The following is a 20917-nucleotide window of genomic DNA, read 5'->3' as shown; positions in this document are numbered from 1 at the left end:
AACTAAATACTTAACAGTAAATAAAAGGTTGATTTCTTTGGCCATTGAAATTGTGAAATTCCCCTCTTGAGAAACCGAGGTCTAAACTATTATGTCTCAAAATGACGCGATTTCGTCACAAAACATAAAATTAAAAAAAATTCTAATTCGAATTTCGAAAAAATCGCTTCGAGGTGCACTGGCTCTTGTCTAGATGCACCTATGTACCAAATTTCGTAGCCGTGGGTCTATTAGCTTACGCACAGCGCGAACAAAAGGCACACACGCAGACACACACACCGACAGACTCTTTCTTTTATTATATGTAGAGATAAAGGAAATAATATTGCGAATTGGCCAAGTGTCATACTGAATCTTGCCAGTGTTTTCTAAAATGCGAATTCTCTAATATTTTGTGATCACATTTTTCATAATAATCTGCATGAAATGTTCGTTACTACACTCCTAACGTCTTTTCTAAACAATATTGTATTGAGTTTTTAGTGGCGTACAAGCGCAAATATTTCGCTTTTCAATTTACTTATGGCCCCTGAAAAATTATTCCTGTTTTTCATATCGAATATCTCTGTCATTTTTTTTCATACGGGATTCAAACATATTTTGTTTCATTTTTTATAACGAAGAAAAATTTTTTTCTAAGTATAGGGGACGAAGGAAAGTATAATTTCTTAATTTTTCATAAAATTGATTTTTTTTTAAATTTAAAAATGTTGAAACTTGAATCTTTGCATCATTTAAAACACTTTTGTAGCTGGAAGTATATGTCTACTACCAACAGTTGCGAAAATAAAGGTGGAGTAACTATTTGTGAACATTTAACCATATTTACGTGTATGTATGTGTAAGCAAATCATCTAAATATTTACAAGTAAAATAAAATTTTATTTTTAATTTCTAATTGTTCCTTAATCTCCTTTTTAATTTGTTTATTTCTCCTTTCTACTTAAAAAATAATAACACTATATTACAATAAATTTGCCTGAAGTGTGTTACGAATCCTGAAGTGTTATCATAAAATCAGTCCTTGTCGTATATATTGATGCGTGCGTACAGGTTGGTAATAGATTGAATGCATACAAGTCCGAGTGATAGGTTGATAAAATTTATTTTGTCAAAAGAAACACTTCATAGTTCTGGAACTTTGTGCAAAAATAATTGTACAGGTGTTCACAGTATCATAGAGTATAATCAGTAGTTACACTTCAAACTACTAGGAACGTTTAATAAACGCAATGCAAAGCGCATCTAAAGATGAAGCGAACCCAGAGATTTCTTAGTACTCCAAACTCACGCTGAACTAATAACTCTCAACAACAGCTACTGAGGAACTGATGCTTTCTTTGGTCTTATATAGTTTTTTACCCTGCCGCCGAGATATTTCTAGTACTTTCTGCTTCTCGAAATTACTGAAAGGCATATGAGGGCCGAATACGATTGTAATTACACATGAAATTCATTTGTTATTCAATTACAATACTTATTACGGTGATACAGGAATCTGACCAAAATGTCGCCAAATGGTCGCTGAGTTTGGCGACTTTTGGCGCTTTCTTGCCACATTTAGCGACAAGTTAGTTGTCAAAACCGTTGCTGTCTAGGCGATATCTCGCCAAATTAGCGAGCTAAAAATGTTAAATAGACTTGCCCCTGAGCATCATTTCTCTCAGCTTTCCATGTTAAATAATACAGCAAAATGTAACAATTTCCCATATAATTATATAATTTCATTAAAATTATCGATCTATGTACAAAATTCGTAGCAATTTATGTATATATATATTATATTATATGTGTACATATGCCCCTGTTATATTTGTGTAATGCTAATTAATTCATAATATATTAAGTAATGAAATGATGATTATTTTTATATAATGAAAGTTATGTTTTACTGAATTATAATCAAACCAAAGTTATACCAACGGATAGTAATAAAACTTTACTATACCTTTCTATTGAGAAATGAAGAAATTTCACAATTCTTGATCTAAAATCAGTCTCATCATCATGCTATGTCATACTTACCTTTGTCCTGCTAATAATAAATATTTTGTCATTCCTCTTTATGACTGAGTGAAATCTGTAAAATGTGTTGTGGCGTATTTAATTATGGTAAAGCACACTAGGGCTACTGCCAAAGGGGAGGGATGCTTTCGTGTAGGACTTCCTAAGAGGAACTGGCTCGTATACACGTTACACATGGAGAAAATAACGCAAACATCCATGCAGCCAGCCCGTTCGCGGTATTCGAACCTCGGACCGAACTACCCGTGTTCAGCGACTTTACCGCTCGGCCGCTATTGGGCCTGTAAAATGTGGAGATGTATACTGTGGAAGAACCAGGAATATGTATGATACAACGCCTCCTTTCTTTTTAGTAATAAAATTTTGTGATTTTACGTATGCTATTACTTTTAAATAAAACTGAAGTTCATCTTTATGATAATGGCAATACAAAAATTTCCTTTCGGCTTTTCTAATAAAGGCTTTATCTGGGAATCAGTGAAAGTAAAAATATTACACTGAATGTGAAAAACAGCATTTTTAGGGGGGTGTAGTGAAAAGAATGCGAGTTATCCGTAGAGTTTTAATTTGCACGTTAAGCCCTGGCGCTAAATCTTTTTGCTGCTGTGTGCTGCCGGCTGGGGCGTCGGTCCTGAATGTATTTTATTTTTGATGTAAATTATGCCTGCTGGCCATGGCAATCATCTTTGTGTTGAACAGAAAACCCAAAAGTGAGTAAAGCTTCCGCTGATTTTGCATCGACGGCTTAAATTTGCCATACGAAGTCATAAACGTGTTACTTTACCGTTTCTTCTTCCGTTACCAAAAATTCCCGCTCACTCTTTCAAGCTTCTGTTACTGCACGTAAAGTTACAGGAAAGAATGCCACGTGAATATTTACGAATGCGGTGTAACGCTGCATCACGTGATCGCGGGCCATCACGATAACGTTTTTTCCACCGAAGTGAGCATTTTACGGAATCCGAGGTTTCAGTAGAAGCCTTCGGGCGTTTAGCTGCCGTTTGACAAACGACATCAACTTTTATCGAAAAATTTTTTGTCAGTTTTTTTCCTCCTTCTGTTTTTGTTTAAGTAGGGTCGAGTGGTGCATTCTGCCATCCCGCTTTTATGTTTGTTATTTCTGTATAAGTAGGGTTGCGTGCCGCTTCTAGACACGGCACTCATTTTATTGTCTGCATTTTTTGCTGTCGTCGGCATACCCATTGCATGCTCTAAGCTAAGCTAGTGCTTTGAACTTTAGAATCCACTGAAGGATTATTTACTTTAATAAGTGCACGTTATAAGTTGAAGAAATTTAAAACTGAGAATTCTTTAAAGTTAGAAAATGCTAGCGTTAACAATAACTGTAGCTATTTCTTGTATAAAATACAAGTTTGGGAAGGAACCGAGCTAAGTTAACATAATCTATAAAAGTAAAGAAATTAAAATTCGTTTTGAGTTAATTTCATTTAAAAAAAAAACGAATCGCAAGCTTTAAAATCTTATATTATGGTCAAAAGGGCGTTTTTTTTTTTTTTTTTTTTTTTTTTTTTTTAAACATACATACATGTTTCGGGATCATTTGGGCTAACGCCCCTTTGGGTTAAAAATATTAAAAAATATTAAAAAACTGCTTATCTTTAGAATTTCCGATGAATAGTCTCGCGCGCGATAAAAGTTTTATTATGTACCGTGTTGCCACTGCTTACTTTAAAATAATTGAGATTTTTAATCAAAAATTCGTTAAGTTTTACAAAAAATGAAGTAGATCATGAAAGAAATTCAAAATTCGGGCTCCCAGACAGGTGCCCATGTTCGGGTGGAGGACTACGTTATTCAAACTTTGATGGCTATAGGTACTGTCGTTTTTTCACATTGCATCAAAAATGCATACATCCATGCAAATTCTTCATTATTGGATTTCCTTAAACATAATACAGAACGATAATATTTGATGGCAACAATATAAAAAGCGAAACGCCGTTTATAGTGATTCGATGAAAAATGCCGTTTCGAGATTAATATCTCATTCGGGACTAATGCCCCTTTGGGCTAAAAAAACAAATCAACGCCAGCTCTAAACATAAGATGACATAGGCAGGACCGCCAATTTTCGCAAGCAAGAAAGAAATAAAAGTATGCTTTGAGTTATTAATATGTTTAAATTTCCCAGGATGCCAGTTGTGATGATTACCTAGCCCGATAAAATGCTGGAGTAAATTCAATCTCATATTGACGGTGGCTATATAAAAAGTGAGTTCTGTTACAGGTTCTCCGAAGCAAAAATCTGGAAGATTTAGCCCAAAAGAGTCATTTAACAACGAAATCAAAATAAATAAATAATAACGAAAACGAAATTGGGACTGTAAATCATCTGTTGAACAAAATAATAGAAGTGAAAAGGATAAAATACTATAGAATAAATTTATTAACATTTTCGTGAACAAGATTGGGAATAAAAACATTAATTAATTAATAGCAAACTAAATAAGTAATTAAAATCGACGATTTTGTAGAATACTTAATGCAGATGATTTTTGTCGAATGCAAATGTGTGATTTTATAGAATTTAAAACTCTAATTCACCAGCTGAGGAATTTTTTGCATAACTTTAGCAAAGGTAAAACTAGAAGAATAATCCAATGACCAGTTATGGTGTTTTCCATAGCTATTAAAAAAAACTTTCAAATTTAATTAGTGTTTTTCAATTTCGTTCGCTCAAAAGAACTTCAAAATTATATTTCGTTAAATTTCAAGTCTTTTCTTGTGAATTTTTTAAAACAATGGCACTAAAACTATGGTACGTATGTATTAGTGCAACCATCTTGGTGCAATTTGGCGCCTTTTGTGCATGTTGCCCTTCATGTCACGCCACACTGGGCTTACATTTTAGCAAGATAATGCCCGCCCCCACACTGCACATGTTTTTGCCTTAGCGCTTGCCGAGCATTACCTTGGCCAGCAAGGTCGTGGGATCGTTTGGAGCATTATGGGCAGGGCTCTCCAATCAACTCGAAATGTTGACGATCTAACGCGCCATTTGGACAGAATTTGACACGATATTTCTCAGGAGGACATCTGCAGCTTCTATCAATCGATGCCAAGCCGAATAACAGCTTGCATAAGGGCCAGAGGTGGACAAACGCGTTACTGACTTTTTCACTTTGTAAAACTCTATCACTTAAATAAATCATCCAATTTTCCTCAAACTGTAATCATTTGTTTTTCTGTACATGTACATCACTTCTACCGATTTTCGTCCCATTTGGATAACTCCTTCTTGGTGCGTCTTTTTTTTTTTTTTTTTTTTTTTGTCTAAGAATGTAAGTCAAAGAAATCCAGAGACTCAGCAACAATGTCTATGTACTCTATCGAATGCATCTCGTCGTTGTTCCTTTTAGAGATTTTGCTGCATAATTCTGCAATTCCGCAAAAATTTTATCAGTTTCTTCCATTAATAGCAAATTTCACAAACGCATATTTTAACATTTAAAAATCCAATTTAAGGCAAAAAATGTCGCTTTTTTTTTTTTTTTTAATAAAAACCGTTGGAACTTCGAATACTACAAAATTACGCATACGATAATGGTGACATCGTTTGACTGAAGAATTGTTAGGAGCATAGTTGCCTGAAGAATGGTTATGCGCGTGGTTTCCAGATCTTGGCTCATTTTGAAAATTTGGCGACTTTGTCTATGTACTCTATCGAATGCATCTCGTCGTTGTTCCTTTTAGAGATTTTGCTGCATAATTCTGCAATTCCGCAAAAATTTTATCAGTTTCTTCCATTAATAGCAAATTTCACAAACGCATATTTTAACATTTAAAAATCCAATTTAAGGCAAAAAATGTCGCTTTTTTTTTTTTTTAATAAAAACCGTTGGAACTTCGAATACTACAAAATTACGCATACGATAATGGTGACATCGTTTGACTGAAGAATTGTTAGGAGCATAGTTGCCTGAAGAATGGTTATGCGCGTGGTTTCCAGATCTTGGCTCATTTTGAAAATTTGGCGACTTCTATTAAAGTGGTTGTGATAACACGTAAGTACCAAAATTACTGCTTCCTTTCTCAGACGTTAAAAAGATCAATTGCTTAGTCTTTCCATTTTTAGCGTCCCCTTTTTACGTCAAATCCGACTATTAGTCCGGTATCATCTATGTAGCTTGCCGAACTGCCAGTTTTTGTTTCCATTCCTTGCGGCATAAACGGTCTTTAATTTTTTTTAATTGAAACAATATATTGCTTAGCAAACTGGAGAATTTAAAAGCAATATGCGTATATTTTTTTAATAATCTGTTTCTTTATTTTTTTGACAATAGGAGGTGCTTTTTTTTTCGAAAATTTTTGACTATTATCTCAAGTGACATAACGTTTTATGCTACCAGGAATTTATTACGCATGCTACTTGGAAATTTTTCCTTCACTACGCGGAACATAAGATCTTTAATTTATCTTTCCACTCGATCTGATATATTGTTAGCTTTCATAATGTTGTAGCTCTGTATGATATAAAATATTTAACTTATTGCTTGGTACGGAATTTTTTCCCCCCTAATGTTTGGAACATCTACTTTCAAATTTTCCACTTTTTATTACACATTACAATCGTAACGTTATTGTTACCGCAAAATTAGTTATGTTTGAAGTCTGATATACTGTCTGTTCTCCCGATATACTTGCCAGTCCTGTGGCAAAAGTTTTTGAAGTTATACCTTTTAGATTAAAAAGATATTGTACATAATGTAACAACTATATGCAATGAATTTCTGTAATTTGAATTGAGCAATAAAAACAATACATGCGCTTCTTTATCTATCGTCTTTAAGTTATATGATGAATGGGAATTTCTTAAAATGGGTTTTTAATACCGTAAATTTTGTTTCAGTCAGAGAGGAATAGTTAACAATACATGCGCTTCTTTATCTATCGTCTTTAAGTTATATGATGAATGGGTTATATGATGAATCTTTATCGTCTTTAAGTTATATGATGAATGCGTTAATAAAAACAATACATGCGCTTCTTTATCTATCGTCTTTAAGTTATATGATGAATGGGAATTTCTTAAAATGGGTTTTTAATACCGTAAATTTTGTTTCAGTCAGAGAGGAATAGTTATAAAAAAGTCTGTAATCAATGCAATTTATGGTATACATTTCCAGTTCATATAATTTTTTAAATGATAATTTCTGTAAACATTTACACCCTTAACCTATATAATGAAAGATATTTCTACGTCATGCATGATATATTTTGGTACGAAATAATCTTTTTCGGGCTATATAGCTCTTTAATTATTTATTTACATTCATTGCCACTATTTCAGCGACATATTTATGGCAAAATGGCGTAAAATACTTTTGTTCCTTGAAAGAAGCTATAAAGAACTCCTTCGAAAAATTGAAGTGTTTTTATCTACTTATCATCGCCCATTTAAAAATTGAATTTTTCCTTATTTTTAAGTTTAGATACATGAGCTTTTCCTCTATATATCATTTAAATTAGCAATTAAATTAAATTATAATTTTTCTGTGAATTCCTAAATCTATTTTAATTAACGCGGGAAATGTAGGTAGGAATTTCTTCTTTTTAAGTATTCTTATATAAAAAAGAAAATATGGCATTTTATTTTTTCAAGATCGTGTATTTTTTAATAGTATTCAGTAGGAAGACCATAGAAAATTATGATTACAAGGCAGAAGAATTTTTGTTTATTATTCTTTTTAAAAGAGCTTTTAATTCAAAGCACAATGAGAATTTCACAAGAATGTTCTAATAAGAATTGTGCTAAACAGAGAATGGTAATTAGAGAAACAAACAATATTAGACTGAGGTCAATGAAAAGGAACATTTTGAAAACATTTTAATCGACAAAAAATGTGTAGTAATTTATAGACCTAATGAAAGCGTGTCTTGTTTTCTCATTTTTGGCAGCGGTTCCGTTAAGTGAATTTCAGCTTTTTTTAACAGGCGAGTGGATATACAAGTTTTGATTTTAATGGTTGCTTTCAGTTTGCTATGAACAATAGCTTAGATATGATTCCAATTCAGTTTGCTATGAACAATAGCTTGGATATGATTAAGTCTCTTTCCCTCTTTGGAACTTAACTCAGTTGTTTTTAAATATAGATTTCCATTCTATATTTGGCTATACTTCAAAAGTCCTTCAACATCTGTCGATTTTGAGTCACCTCAACTCTTGCTTTAGTCATGCTCTTGCTAATAATAATAGCCATGCGTTGTAAATATAAGATCTATTTACTTCTCAAAAGACTTTTTTTTCTCGTTATTGTTTACATTGACGGGTTGACGGGCGAAGTTCATAAAACATTCTTTATTGTTCATTTTTCTAGCCAAACAAGCTGTAGGGTGTGTGTTGGAGGGGGGAGGGAAGATTGTAGGATTGCAGTTGCTTTTATTTGAATCACTTCTTGTGGGATGAATTACTGTACTGCTTACAATTTTCCCCTCCTCGCTAATTCCTTTTCCTTTTCTTTTCAATTTTCTTTCCTTCTTAACACTAAAAAACACTCAAAACAACAACAACAAAAAAAAAAAAAAAAAAAAAAAAAAAAAAAACTACTTTGTGTTTTTATAGTTACTTTGTCAAGAATATCAAGAGCGGTTCTGCATTAATAAATACAAGATCTAGACTTTCACAGGAATATTATCATCTTCCGAAAAAATCAGTTAAGGACTGTTGAAATCATAAAGACGTAGATTCTCTTCGATAGCTCAAAAGTATCACAACTAATAATCACTACTAACCATGCTCAGAACCATTATTTATATACTCTACTAATAAAAATTAATTGAAATGGGTTGAAATAAGAAGAAAATATTTTAAAATCAGAAAATACATTTTACAATCTTTTATTAACTAAAAAAGAACAACATGTTTATAAAAAAAATTTGGAGTTAATAAATATACTAAGAACAATAATTCAAAATAGAGAAATTAATGCATAGGGTATTAGAATCTAAGATTCTTCTTACTTTTTATTTCCTTAAAGCAAAGCACGTTACCTCAAATAAAGGGTTCAACGTATCGAATACATCCTTTATTTCGCGCAGTTTGCAAAGCATTCAACAACTCTACAATGATTGGTTTGAATTACCTTTAAATGTCCATAAATGGCCTAAATTTGTAGATACTATTAGAGTTTCTTGAAGCATGAAACATGAAAAGTAAACTGTGTCTCGCCAGGATTCGAATCAGAGATGTTCTAGCTGTAGGATGGATGTGTTAACCACTCATACTAGGAGAGCATGCTCGGGAAAATGTAATTATTTCTTACAAGTTTGACCCATAGAACTGTTAATTTTAATTTTAAATTCAATATTTGTTATTTGTACATATTATAATTTTATTGTACATATTTACAATCAGGTAAAAAAGCAACTTTAGTTTGAAGTAAATTTAGAATAAAATTTTCTCAATTTCGATAAGACACAAATCTGCTTCCTTCAGGAGGGGAAAAATGTTTTTGAAAAGATGAGAAGTGCGACAAACATTTTATTTAAAAAAAAATCTGAAAGCTTTCGGATGTTATTTTCGGATTTACGCTCAAAGGAGCATTTTGTTAACGTTTTGTGCGTTACTTTTATTTATTAAGCATCATGTTCTTCTCACTTAAACCACATAAAACTCAATTCAACAACAATATCCCAAAATAATTTTAAAACAACATATCTTTAGAATTTCCGACACAGTCTCATGCGTTAGACACAATTTTTTTCCCCCATTCAGTGTTGCCGTAGCTCGTTTTGAAATCATTGAGCTTCTTAATAAAAAATTCGTTAAAGTTTTACAAAATTTGAAACAGATTAACAAAACAAATTCGAAATTCGGGCTTCCAGGTGCCCATGTTCGGGTGGAGGATTATGTAATTCAAAATTTCATGGCTGTAGGTACCGTTGTTTTTTCACAATGCGAAAATCATACATACATTCATGCAGATTCTTCATTAACTTTTTAAATACATACATGCATATAAGAAAAATAATGCGCTAGGTATATATTTAAAAGTGAGTTCCGAAAATTATGTTTATTTTTTTTTTTAACCTCACAACGCAACCCAACAGAAAAGTGCAAAATATAATACCATAATATATAAAAAGTAAATTGCAAGTAACTTACACAGTGTTCACTGCATTTAAATCACATCATCTATTTTAATTTACTTTTCATGTATAAAGAGCATAAAGCGTACGTGTTCTTTAGAAAATTAAATTTTAGCCTCGAGAATCCCGAGGCAAAATGTCTCGAGATTTTCAAGGAGATCCGAAGCCCTATTCTAGTTCCTTGTATTTTGGAATTCCCGTTGTCAAGAAAATTTCTTTAAAAAACTCGGGGGAAAGCAGAATATGATTTTTCAAATCTGAAAGTTGTTTCATTCCACCAACCTGTGCTTTCTGGATGTAGGAATAACTAGATTAAATAAAATGATATATCCGAAGACTGTTTAAGATTTGGAATTGAAACCTAAGATTACAGCTTTTAAACTTAGTAACGTAATGTCAAACACAATCGGTAATGGCTTTAAAAAGAGAAGGAACTTCAATGTAAACTGCAGCTGAATACGATCTAATTTATTAATCGTCATGCAGAATAAACTGTGGAAGATAGTGTTGAAAGGGAGTACGAAGTTTTCTACAGAACTCCAGGTTATAAAACTGTTAACGTTGTAGAGTTGAAAATGATGAAAAATGCAATTATTTTCCCCCATTAACTTGACATCGAAGCAAATCGAGAAGAATTTCTCTATTTTTGGACGTTTTATCTCCGAATTGAGGTCTTGTATAGTACATAATCCTTATGCTTATGTGTACATAAATACTAGTTTATTAAAAAAAATGTCAGTAAATGTAAGTTGCTTGCTATTTTTCCCTGATATATCAAAAGATTAAGTGAAAAACATATATCAACTCTTAGGTATTTTTTCCCTCCTTACTGCGTGCTTTTGTGGTGTAATATAATATTAAAATTACAGCCGGCTAACAACCTAAGTCAGAGTTCAAATCCTGGGGATGGCCATGCACTTATGCATGTTTATAAATTCCTAATCACTCTATGGCACCCGAACTAAAATTTGGTTGACCAATTCGTCACCACCACAATTTAGCGACTGGGTCCCCTGCTTCTTTGCCTCCTCCTCAATCGCCTTTTAAGTTGTGAAGAATAGTAAGGTATTTTCTTTCTACTTACCTCGTGCCTTAGGGATGTAAATGGAAGCACGTCCTCGGAGCTCGAACCCTGGCGAAGGCAATGCATATTTTTCACGTTTTCTGTTTCGACAAGCCTAATGACTACAAAACCAACCCAATATTTTCGATTTTCATTTTGATTGTTTTTACTTCTTTTTTCTGTATCGCTTCTCCTCTTTGTGAAATAGAGGTGTTTATTTATTTATTTACTTTTAATGAGATTTTTAAAAGAGGAATTGGATCAATAAATTAAACGTTAATCCTAATTCAAGAAATTCCGAATCTTGAAAATAAAAATGATAGAAAAAAAAAAAAATACGGCGACTATTTTTTTTTTTTTTTTTTTTTCCCCTTTATATTTTCCTCTAAATATGAGCTTTTCTTTGCAAATATCTTCACAATTATAATATAAATCTTTTTTTTTTTTTTTTTTTTTTTTTTTTAGTTTTACGCTACTCTAACTTTATTTTGAAGAATCATTGGATCTCCCCCTCCTTTGCTTGTTATACCGGAATCGAGTTATTAGAATTTAACTTTAATCAATTAGCGTATCACATCCGAAACTGGAACATATCAAGCAATGTCAGTATTCGGGTCGTTCTCCAATCCAATCCAATCAAGCAATGTCATAAAATTGGAACACTCTGTTGAGGACTGGATCAAAACATATTTTTCTTATTAAGTCTACTGAATATAAACATTTATGCTTCGATTTTTATTTTAAAGTATTTGCAAGCGATATAATTTAGCATATGAATTCATTTCGTAATTAACAAAAAAGTATTTAAGCATTTAATGAACAGGAATGAATAACTGAAGACTTAGCAACTCAAAACTGGATAATTTATAGCTGCAAAGATAAATTCATTTAGTTCAGACTCAGATGCCTACATTTTCATTTGAGATCATCGAACATAGTGATAGTGATATTTTAAACGGAATCCTTTCCCTAAACTGTTACCATTGATAAATAAAGGGCTTTTGCTTCTTCCTAAAAGGCCAGGAACCAAGGGTGTCATTTTCGCTTTCCATTTCAGTTCCGTTTCACGACAGTTCTCTTTTATTATGCAAAATCTGACAGCGGCAAAACGCTCGCTACGCCTGCACACAATGGGAAATCGTGATTCTTCTTTTTTTATTTTGTGGCAAGAGGGGCCTCGTCTTTTCATTTTCTAATGCCCGAACGAAAGCGCCCGCGATCGTTAACTCTCTAGAACATCTTTTGGAGGTTGAAGACATCAACGCTGATCCTCGTTTCACGGCGAGTCGGCCAACCGGTCTTCCTCTGCTACACTCGCGCAGGCAAAACGCATGAGCAAGACCACGATGCGTGACGTCATCCCACGCGCATCCCGGCGAAAAATGTCGGTAGGGAATTTTGGGAGGATAAAAATTTGATCGAGAATTTCGCTGCTCCTTCAAATAAAATTATCTGCATAATTTTGTTCACTGAAATAGCAGGGAATTAATAAGCTCACTTTACAGTGTAGTTTGTTGAAGTTAACTAACAGGTTGTTCAATTTGCTAATGGAACATTAAAATTAACCCTTCCGAAGTGTTTGTTTTAGTATGGATAATGTTAATGGATATGAGGTATTGTCGCATCTTGTTTGTATACTAAGACAAGGCTTCGTAGTTATACTTCCTTCAAGACAACCAAAATAATGGTTTCAAAATAAGTGAGCTTTCAAGCCGTATCCAAATCTTTTGTTGGTGCTGTAATATTCCCTCGTATGCCTCTGGGTTTTGAATTGAGAATGGCCGTCAGCTTCCCAAGCTGTCCGTTACATTATATAGTGTTAAGTGAAATGAATTAATAAGATTAAACTGGGGATAATTGATTTTCTTATGACAGTCAAGAAAATCTGAAAATTGTTAGGTTACAAAACACACACTGAAACATATACATCTAAAATTCCGTAGTGCATTCTTCAGCTGCATCTATTTATCTCATATTTCTCAAACATAAATATATACTGATCAGTTAAATATTATTTTAATTAAATGCAATCCTAATTGCGTTTTAAGTATTAACTTTTTTGACGAAAAATATTCTTATTATTCTCAATACAAAGAACTGAAAAAAAAAAAAAAATCAAACTAAAACTATTGATTCAGAATCTTAAGGGGGAAAAAAAATCCATTATCAGTTTTTGATAATGTCTGTCATATGTATCTTATGTAAATAATAAAGTTTGCATTTATTTTCATCTACGGAGTCTTCCATTTCTCTTTTTTCTCAATTAAATAATAAATAAATGAAACCCGTTTTACTTAATGCTATTTTTTAAACTTATTGGGTATTTCAGAATTATGCAATCAGGTTTACGTATTATTTATGTATGTTTTCAAGTTTCAGGAGTTTTTAATATTTTTCATTCGTGCTTTCAAATTTATCTTTTATCTTTACATTTCGTACTTTCGATGAAGTGAATTTATAGAATTCATTCGGAACATTTTTTTTTTTTCATATTTAGCAAGCATGAGTTCTATAAATATCCTTCAAAAATGTTGTAAGATTTATAATTTAAATTAACCAGATATTTATAATTTCAGCCTTTACTTAACTTCTTTCTGTTTCCTCACCGGAACGTGAATAAGGGAAGAGTGTATTTAAGCTGAGGTTTTTGAATTTTAAGATAAAACGTGTTTCTGCCTTTCGTGGCCACGTAATGTTAATTCTGCCATCTCTGATAAGTTTGTAATTCTTCGTCTTTGCGTTACTGCTGCCGGCATTTAAATTTGATACTTCGATTAAAGTTCTGAGCCAGCTTAGGATTTAAATATAATTGTTTGTTCTTTGAAGCCGAAATTTCGAAATGAAGGAAACAGGGTGAGAAATACGATTCTTCAGGCGGGCAGTTCTAATAGAGAGCCGAATTTCAGTACTTAATAAGCACTAAGTCAAGAAGTGTTAAGTAATATTTAGTGACTTTCAATCCGAAGGAAAAGTGTGCCTTTTAAATTTGAATTTCAGTATTACTTTAGTTGCATCGTCACAAGTGGTGGTTGATTCTGTTAGTACAAAAAAGTGCGTTATCTTCAAAGTTCTGTTTTCATAAAAACAATGAAACCTTTTTCAAGTTTCTGTAGTTATTTCAGGCCCAGCGATAATCGGCTTTACATCTGTTAGGAGTTTGGAACTAGTTTATACTTCCAAAGCAAACCAAACTCTATAACGTCTGAAAAAAAAAAAAAAAAAAAAAAAAAAAAAAAAAAAAAAATAGAAAAGAAAAGAAAACCGGTTTACGAAGAGATTATTGAAGGCTTTTCAGTTTTTCGAGAACTAGCTACTGAATTTCTGAATCATTTCTCACCGTTTCCTCTTTATTTATTCTTTTCCGAATGAGGAAAATAAACCAGTAATCTAATAAAATTTTGAATAAAACTTAGGCTGTTAAAGCTACAATTCTTTGTAACATATCTGAATACTTTATGAAGAAGAAATCGCAATTTTTATATTATTTTTTTATTTAAATAACAGAATTAAAATGTTGTTACACTGGACCGTTCAACTTTTAGACGAAGTGTTTTAACATGTACCGTGTCCTTGTTAAAAGATTCCAGAATCTATTGAAAGGTCTGTTAGTACGTTCTATATATAATCCTAGTAGGTCTTAAAAATTATAAAGGCTCATAAATATACTTTTATTTTGTTTCAGCAACTTTACTTTTGCTAGCGATACTGTTAACGCCGGGTGACGTAGCTCTAGCCAGGATAGAGCTCGAAAAAAAAACTCGAATGAAAATGCTACCGTGAAATTAAGTATTAACTTTTATGGCGAAAAATATTCTTATTATTCTCAATACAAAGAACTGAAAAAAAAAAAAAAAAAAAAAAAAAAAAATCAAACTAAAACTATTGTTCAGAATATTAGGAAAAAAAAAACACAATTTCCATTATAAGTTTTTGAGAATGTCTATCATGTTATCTTATGTAAATAATAAAGTTTGCATTTATTTTCATCTACGGAGTCTTCCAATTGTTGCAATTTTTAATATATTTAGATATTTTCATATTCATAGTTCCTGGACGTTTGGAACATGGTCAGCAGTGTGAATATGGCAAGTAATTTCACTATTTTAACAATAAATGAAAGAAAAGATTTAATCTTAAACTAATATTTAAATCTGAAATGAATTTAATTTAACCATAAAAAGTGCTTTATTCCGAGAAATCACAATGTATTTAGAATTAAAAATACATTTCAAAACTATTTTCTCGAGCAAGATCCTGCTGATGATATGATGTCTAAATTTCTGTAATTCTTGGATTTAAATCCAGCCAGCTCTACACGGGGAACGAGTCAAGTCGTCATTCCGCCACCGGTTCGAAAAGAGAAGCCGGAATTATCGAATGAAGCAAAGAGGGTGAGAAATGCGCATTCTTCACGATAGGGGTTCTAATAGAGAGCTGGATTTCAGTATTTAATAAACACTTAGTGTCAGTAAGTGTTAAGTAATATTTATGTAACTTTCGGTTCGCAGAAAAAACAAAAAACAAACAAATTTCGAATCCCCTGAGGACTTCGCTGAGCGATTCCGTATTCTTCCTTTAATGAATTCATTCATCAAAACAAGGGTATATAATTTCTTCTGTCTAATGTCATGCCCAAGAAATGGAATGTAATCGATTTACATCATAAATGTAACCAAACACAAATTTAAAGATAACCAACATAAATTTGAAATTTTAACGGTCGTCAAAAAGAGTTTTAAGCTCTCGCTGGGCTTGCAATCTTCCAATCTGCTGCTTTACTCTGTCCTACTAAACTACCCCTCTTTTTTTTTTTTTTTTTTTTTTTTTCCCTCTTTACCGAATCATTTTCTTCGCAATTAAATTATACACATTTTTTGCTGCACTGCATTTAAAATTATTTCCTCGAATTTCATAAAAAATATCTCTCTCATTCAATGAATTCAGTTCTCGTTTCGCAGCCGCCTAGACGGTGTAGCGGTTAGGGTAGCCTACTGCGGTGCCGAAGGGTCCGGGTTCGAATCCCGGAGAAGGCATGGATGTTTTGAAATGTATAGTGTCTTTGCGGCATGGAGACATGCTAACTATATGGCGAGCCGGAAGTCCTTTCGTGTGGTTTGGGGTGGGGGAGAGGGATGGATCCTCGGACTCCCCCCGGGGTGTTCTACCTCAAAATTAGAGTGGAAGTAGAAGTCCAACCTCCTTGAGGCTCTGGCAAACATTCTTCCATGAAATACATGGAAAAAACAACAAAAGCATCAAGTTCTCATTTCGAGACGAAAATACATAAAAACTCGAAACATTTTCAATAAAAGTTGTAAGATACAGAAAAACTTGAAACATTAACTATAGTTAAAACATTTTTTACAGTTAAAATTAGAGTTTCTACGCATAAACAAGCTCTTTGGTCAACAGACAGGAAAACCAAATTTTCGGTGTAAAAAATTGAGATTTTACTTTTGGTCCCATTGTGGGAACAGACACTGAAGTTGGAGCACCACACTTAATTCACTATTCTACTAAGAGTTTCCAATGTAAACAAATGGCAGCCTCATTAGGCCTAGTGCCACTTAAACTTTTAAATTGTTGATAATTCTAAAATTATTGCGTGCAGATTAACTAAAGGCATAAAATCCTTAACCAAAACATAAGAACTATATTATTCAACCACTTTTTAAGGCAAAAAATACATAATTTACCAACATATAAGAATGAAAATACCGAGTTCATCGAGCTGGGTAACAGGGCGGAAATATATATACTAAAAAATAATTGATTATATTATTACTTTGCAGCTATTGCGCAAGTATTAGAAAAACTTGTTTTCGAATTCAATGAATTTTAGATCATTCAATATATATATAATCACAACGACTTTTAAGCGGAAGCATTAAGAATTTTCTTTTTACCTTATATATATATAACTAATTTTATATCAATGACGAAAATTACTTGGTTTATTAATTGCACTTTCACTTTTAATTATACATTTTTAATATTTCCATTTTAAATTTATTCAATATTCAATTTTTAAATATGCTTCTGAGTTACTTAATTTCAATAGAATTCTAACTACTTTAGTCGAAGGAGATAATATACTAAATAATCTAAAGAAAATAAATTATTATTTTATTACTTTGCAGCTTTAGCGCAAATATTAGGCAATCTATTGCGATTAATGAAATTATTTACTTGTATATATATACCGACATCTCACTAGAAAGAACTAAGTCAATTATAATGCATTTTCTGGCCCTTTATATCTTCATGTACATTTCACATTTTTTCTTATTATATATATATTAATTTTTAAATTTTTATTAGTTGGTTTTGTTTTTGCAAAGATAGCATTGTTATGTTACTTAATTTTTTAATATTTATTTCAAATACTTCGAGTTCTATTTCATAATTCCAATTAAGATTACCATTGTTTAATTTTTATACAAATAGTTTAGAATTAACATGCATAAAAGCGAAGGTATCGGGGAACATTTACTTAAGTATTTTGTAAATTTTACTACATAAATTGATTTTCCCTCAAAATTTATAAAGAATCTTGTATTAGCGAAAATGCTTAATTCAGAACGAGTTCTTTGGTACTCTACTTTGGTTCTAAATCCCATCACTTCACGGAACAACAATTTTTGTCTAACTTTATTATTGTTAGACAGGTGAAAACTTTATTATTTGCCAGTTTGGCATCACCATTCTTATTTGAGTAAAAGACGAAACACCTTCGCATTTATTAATTATTGTTCATTGAACGGGAGTTGGTTTGTTCCCCTTGAAAAGTTAATTAATTTCCGATCAATAACGATAATTACTTGCTTTTAATTTAATTTCTTTTTCAAAGTTTGCAATTTTGTTATTCATGATTTAAATTCACGTCTCCGTAAAAGATTTTTAATAATTTACATTCAAGTTACTTTAAAACACAATTTTCGGAATTAAACTTCCTACATATGGGTTCCCTCTTTTTTGATACTACTACTAAATTTATATTAGGAGATAATATAATGAATATTTTTTTAGTAAAGAAATTATATATATATATATGTATTTAGTGCGGCCGATTGCAGCGAAAAAGGTAGTTGCACAACTACGTGTTATAATAGTCCCATATACAAAATTTCAACGTTCTGCGCCTACCCGTTTTTGATTTATGCTTAAGATACGTACCACGTATACCACGTATACGTACAGACGTCAGAGAAAAAAAAATATCCTCTGAATCCATTTTAAGTCCATTTTACAATCTAGTTTGGAAAAAAAGTCCTGTATTCTGTCCAAACGTACAGATGTCACGCAAAAAAAAAAAAAAAAAAAAAAAAAAAAAAATCATTCAAGTGTACCTGAGAGCGGTCAAAATGGTTGTTTTCGTTGAAATATGATACCCGAAATTTTTCGCGATTACAATACATCCTTTGCTTCATACAAGAAAGTAGAAAAGAAGACACAAGATCTTTGTTGGAGAGAAATCCATACCTTAACATTACTGACAATTATTACATTTTGACAAGGCAGAAACTTCTAGAAAAGCATTTATTACAAACTGTGTAGGAAATGATTGTAGAAATAAAAGATCACTTATTTTGGAATAAATTGCTTTTAAAATTTATGCTATATAAGCAGATTTTAGGAAGACGCTTTTATTTGCATGTACTGGATTTATCATTCAAGTTAACTCTGATTTTAAGAGGTTTGTTTCAGATAATGATTTAAACTATGGTTTTCCAGGTCAGTATTGACCACCAGGCGGTCGATAAAATTTTAAAGGGGGTCCTTGATGATCGAGAGGTCGATAACCGAATATGCTATGAGAATCGATTGGCCTAATAAATATACCTTTATTTACCAAAAAAAAATATATATTAATACTGTGAAATTGGTAAATTAATCATGTATTGAAATAAAACTATATCATCTAGTAAGGAAGAAATCACAAAACTTATTTAATATTTTTTTTAAATCTATAGCAATTTTTATTTTAATACATAAATTTTATGCAAATATTTAATATAAAAAAGGAAAACGCAGGAACGCAAGAAAACACAACCAAAAAAGTGCGAAGAACGCAAAACTTCATCAGAAGATGTATCGTTATACACAAGCCGCCTACAAAATTAAAAAAAAAAAAAAAAAAAAGTATTCTCTTTCAAACTCATTGAAAATTTTACTGTGCAAGCTTGGCTCAGAAAACGGCTGAATTTTGCATCCTGTATTTGATCTTGATATTATGACACACGAAGAATTTAGTGCATTGAAAGAGGATGTTCAAGCACAAGTCGTATTCAAAACACATGGGTAGGCTAAATTTTGGAATTCAAAAGTCATCCGAGAGAAATATTTCAAAATAAAAGTTTTTACTGAATAACATTATTGACTTTTTCTTCTTCATGCTTGGTAGAAGCAGGTTTTAGTTAAGACAATAATTTGCTACGGAAAACAAGAAATGGGTGGAAAATTTTTGAGAGAGATAATTCAAGAATTAAGTTAAGCTGTTTGTAGAGACATTAGGTTAATTGGAAGCAGAAAAGATGAAAAATATGTAATTGCCTTCGCCGGGAATCGAAGCACGGACCTCTGGAATACCGGCCCAGCGTGCTACCGTTACACCACGAAGGCACGCTAGGGAAGTGGGAGAAATACCTTATATACTCCCCTTTTTAAAGGGCGACTAGGGTTTTAGGGGACCTAGTCGCCAAATCCTGGGTGCGGAGAATCATCATCCAGAAACCTGTTAGTTCGGGCGCCACTTGTAGAGTCATTAGGTTAATTGGAAGCAGAAAAGATGAAAAATAGGCAACCGCTTTCGCCGGGAATCGAACCACGGACCTCTGGAATACCGGCCCAGCGTGCTACCGTTACACCACGGAGGCACGCTAGAGAAGTGGGAGAAATACTTTAAAAGTTTTGTGCAAAATATTTTTAAAATACATGAGTACATCAAGCAAACATTAATTAATTAATTAAAATTAATTGAAACTGTAATTTTTGTCCAACGAAAATCTGCTATTTTGTTTTTGAAAATCTGTTTATATTTTCAAATAAAAAAATAATAATACAAAATATAACAAAACATGACTTTAATAAACCACTTTTTTTCCAAAACTTTTGATCATATTCTTTGTCTAATTATTATCATTAACTATAACTAGGTTATAGTAAATATATGCATTATGATTATGTTGAATACAATATGCTTACCTTATAATAATGTTCTATGTATGTCATAGGGGAAAATGTAAGGGTCCTATGAAAAAAAAAAAAAAGCATTCTTTTAAAAATGGTCGGTGTAAGAAAAGGTTGGAAATCCCTAGTTTAAACAATTTATATATCACTTTAGAAATATTCTAAAATTTAACTTATATTTTCTAATTATCATTTGAATATTACTATAGATATGAAATTTAAAAGATTTCTAGAAAATGACGCCAATATAAGGTTTTTGAAAAGTAATATATTTAAGAGTGTTTATAGATAAATAAAAGTACTGGGATTTTTAAAAAAATCTGCGAATTTATGGTAAATTTTTAAATTTATATCAAGTTAAAAATTCCTTAGTTTTTCTCCTTTTCTAAAAATGCCTTACATATACCTTAAAACAAGCACATCCTGAAAAATTATAAATATTAAATTATAATTTTTTTAATGTTTAAATGTTGTTCTCAAGATTTATAGCATTCAAAATTTAGTTTGTTTCATAAATAAAATTTCTCATAC

The 20917-nt window shown here is 31.8% G+C and overlaps 1 protein-coding gene and 1 long non-coding RNA gene across 3 annotated transcripts in view; one reads left to right on the top strand and one right to left on the bottom strand.

The window, feature by feature from the left end:
- The window catches only part of LOC118181301 (uncharacterized), a 296292-nt gene that overhangs the window by 145944 nt on the left and 129431 nt on the right, over nt 1-20917 (top strand). The gene's annotated exons all lie outside the window — the stretch shown is intronic.
- Nucleotides 1-20917, bottom strand: part of LOC146997253 (uncharacterized) — a 68523-nt gene that overhangs the window by 431 nt on the left and 47175 nt on the right. The window contains exon 1 of one of the 2 annotated variants that reach the window (XR_015041257.1): nt 20402-20449. The exons of the other annotated variant lie outside the window; for it this stretch is intronic. This is a non-coding gene — a long non-coding RNA (uncharacterized LOC146997253). Of the gene's footprint in view, nt 1-20401; nt 20450-20917 lie in introns of those variants that run through there. 2 annotated transcript variants of the gene reach the window in all.

This window comes from Stegodyphus dumicola, chromosome 5 (genome assembly GCF_044657685.1).
Source record: "Stegodyphus dumicola isolate Sdum_Otavi_A_Nest chromosome 5, ASM4465768v1".
NCBI classification, from domain to species: Eukaryota; Metazoa; Arthropoda; class Arachnida; order Araneae; family Eresidae; genus Stegodyphus; species Stegodyphus dumicola.
Note: the sequence above shows the minus strand (reverse complement) of the source record. Positions and strands in the feature narration are given on the sequence as shown.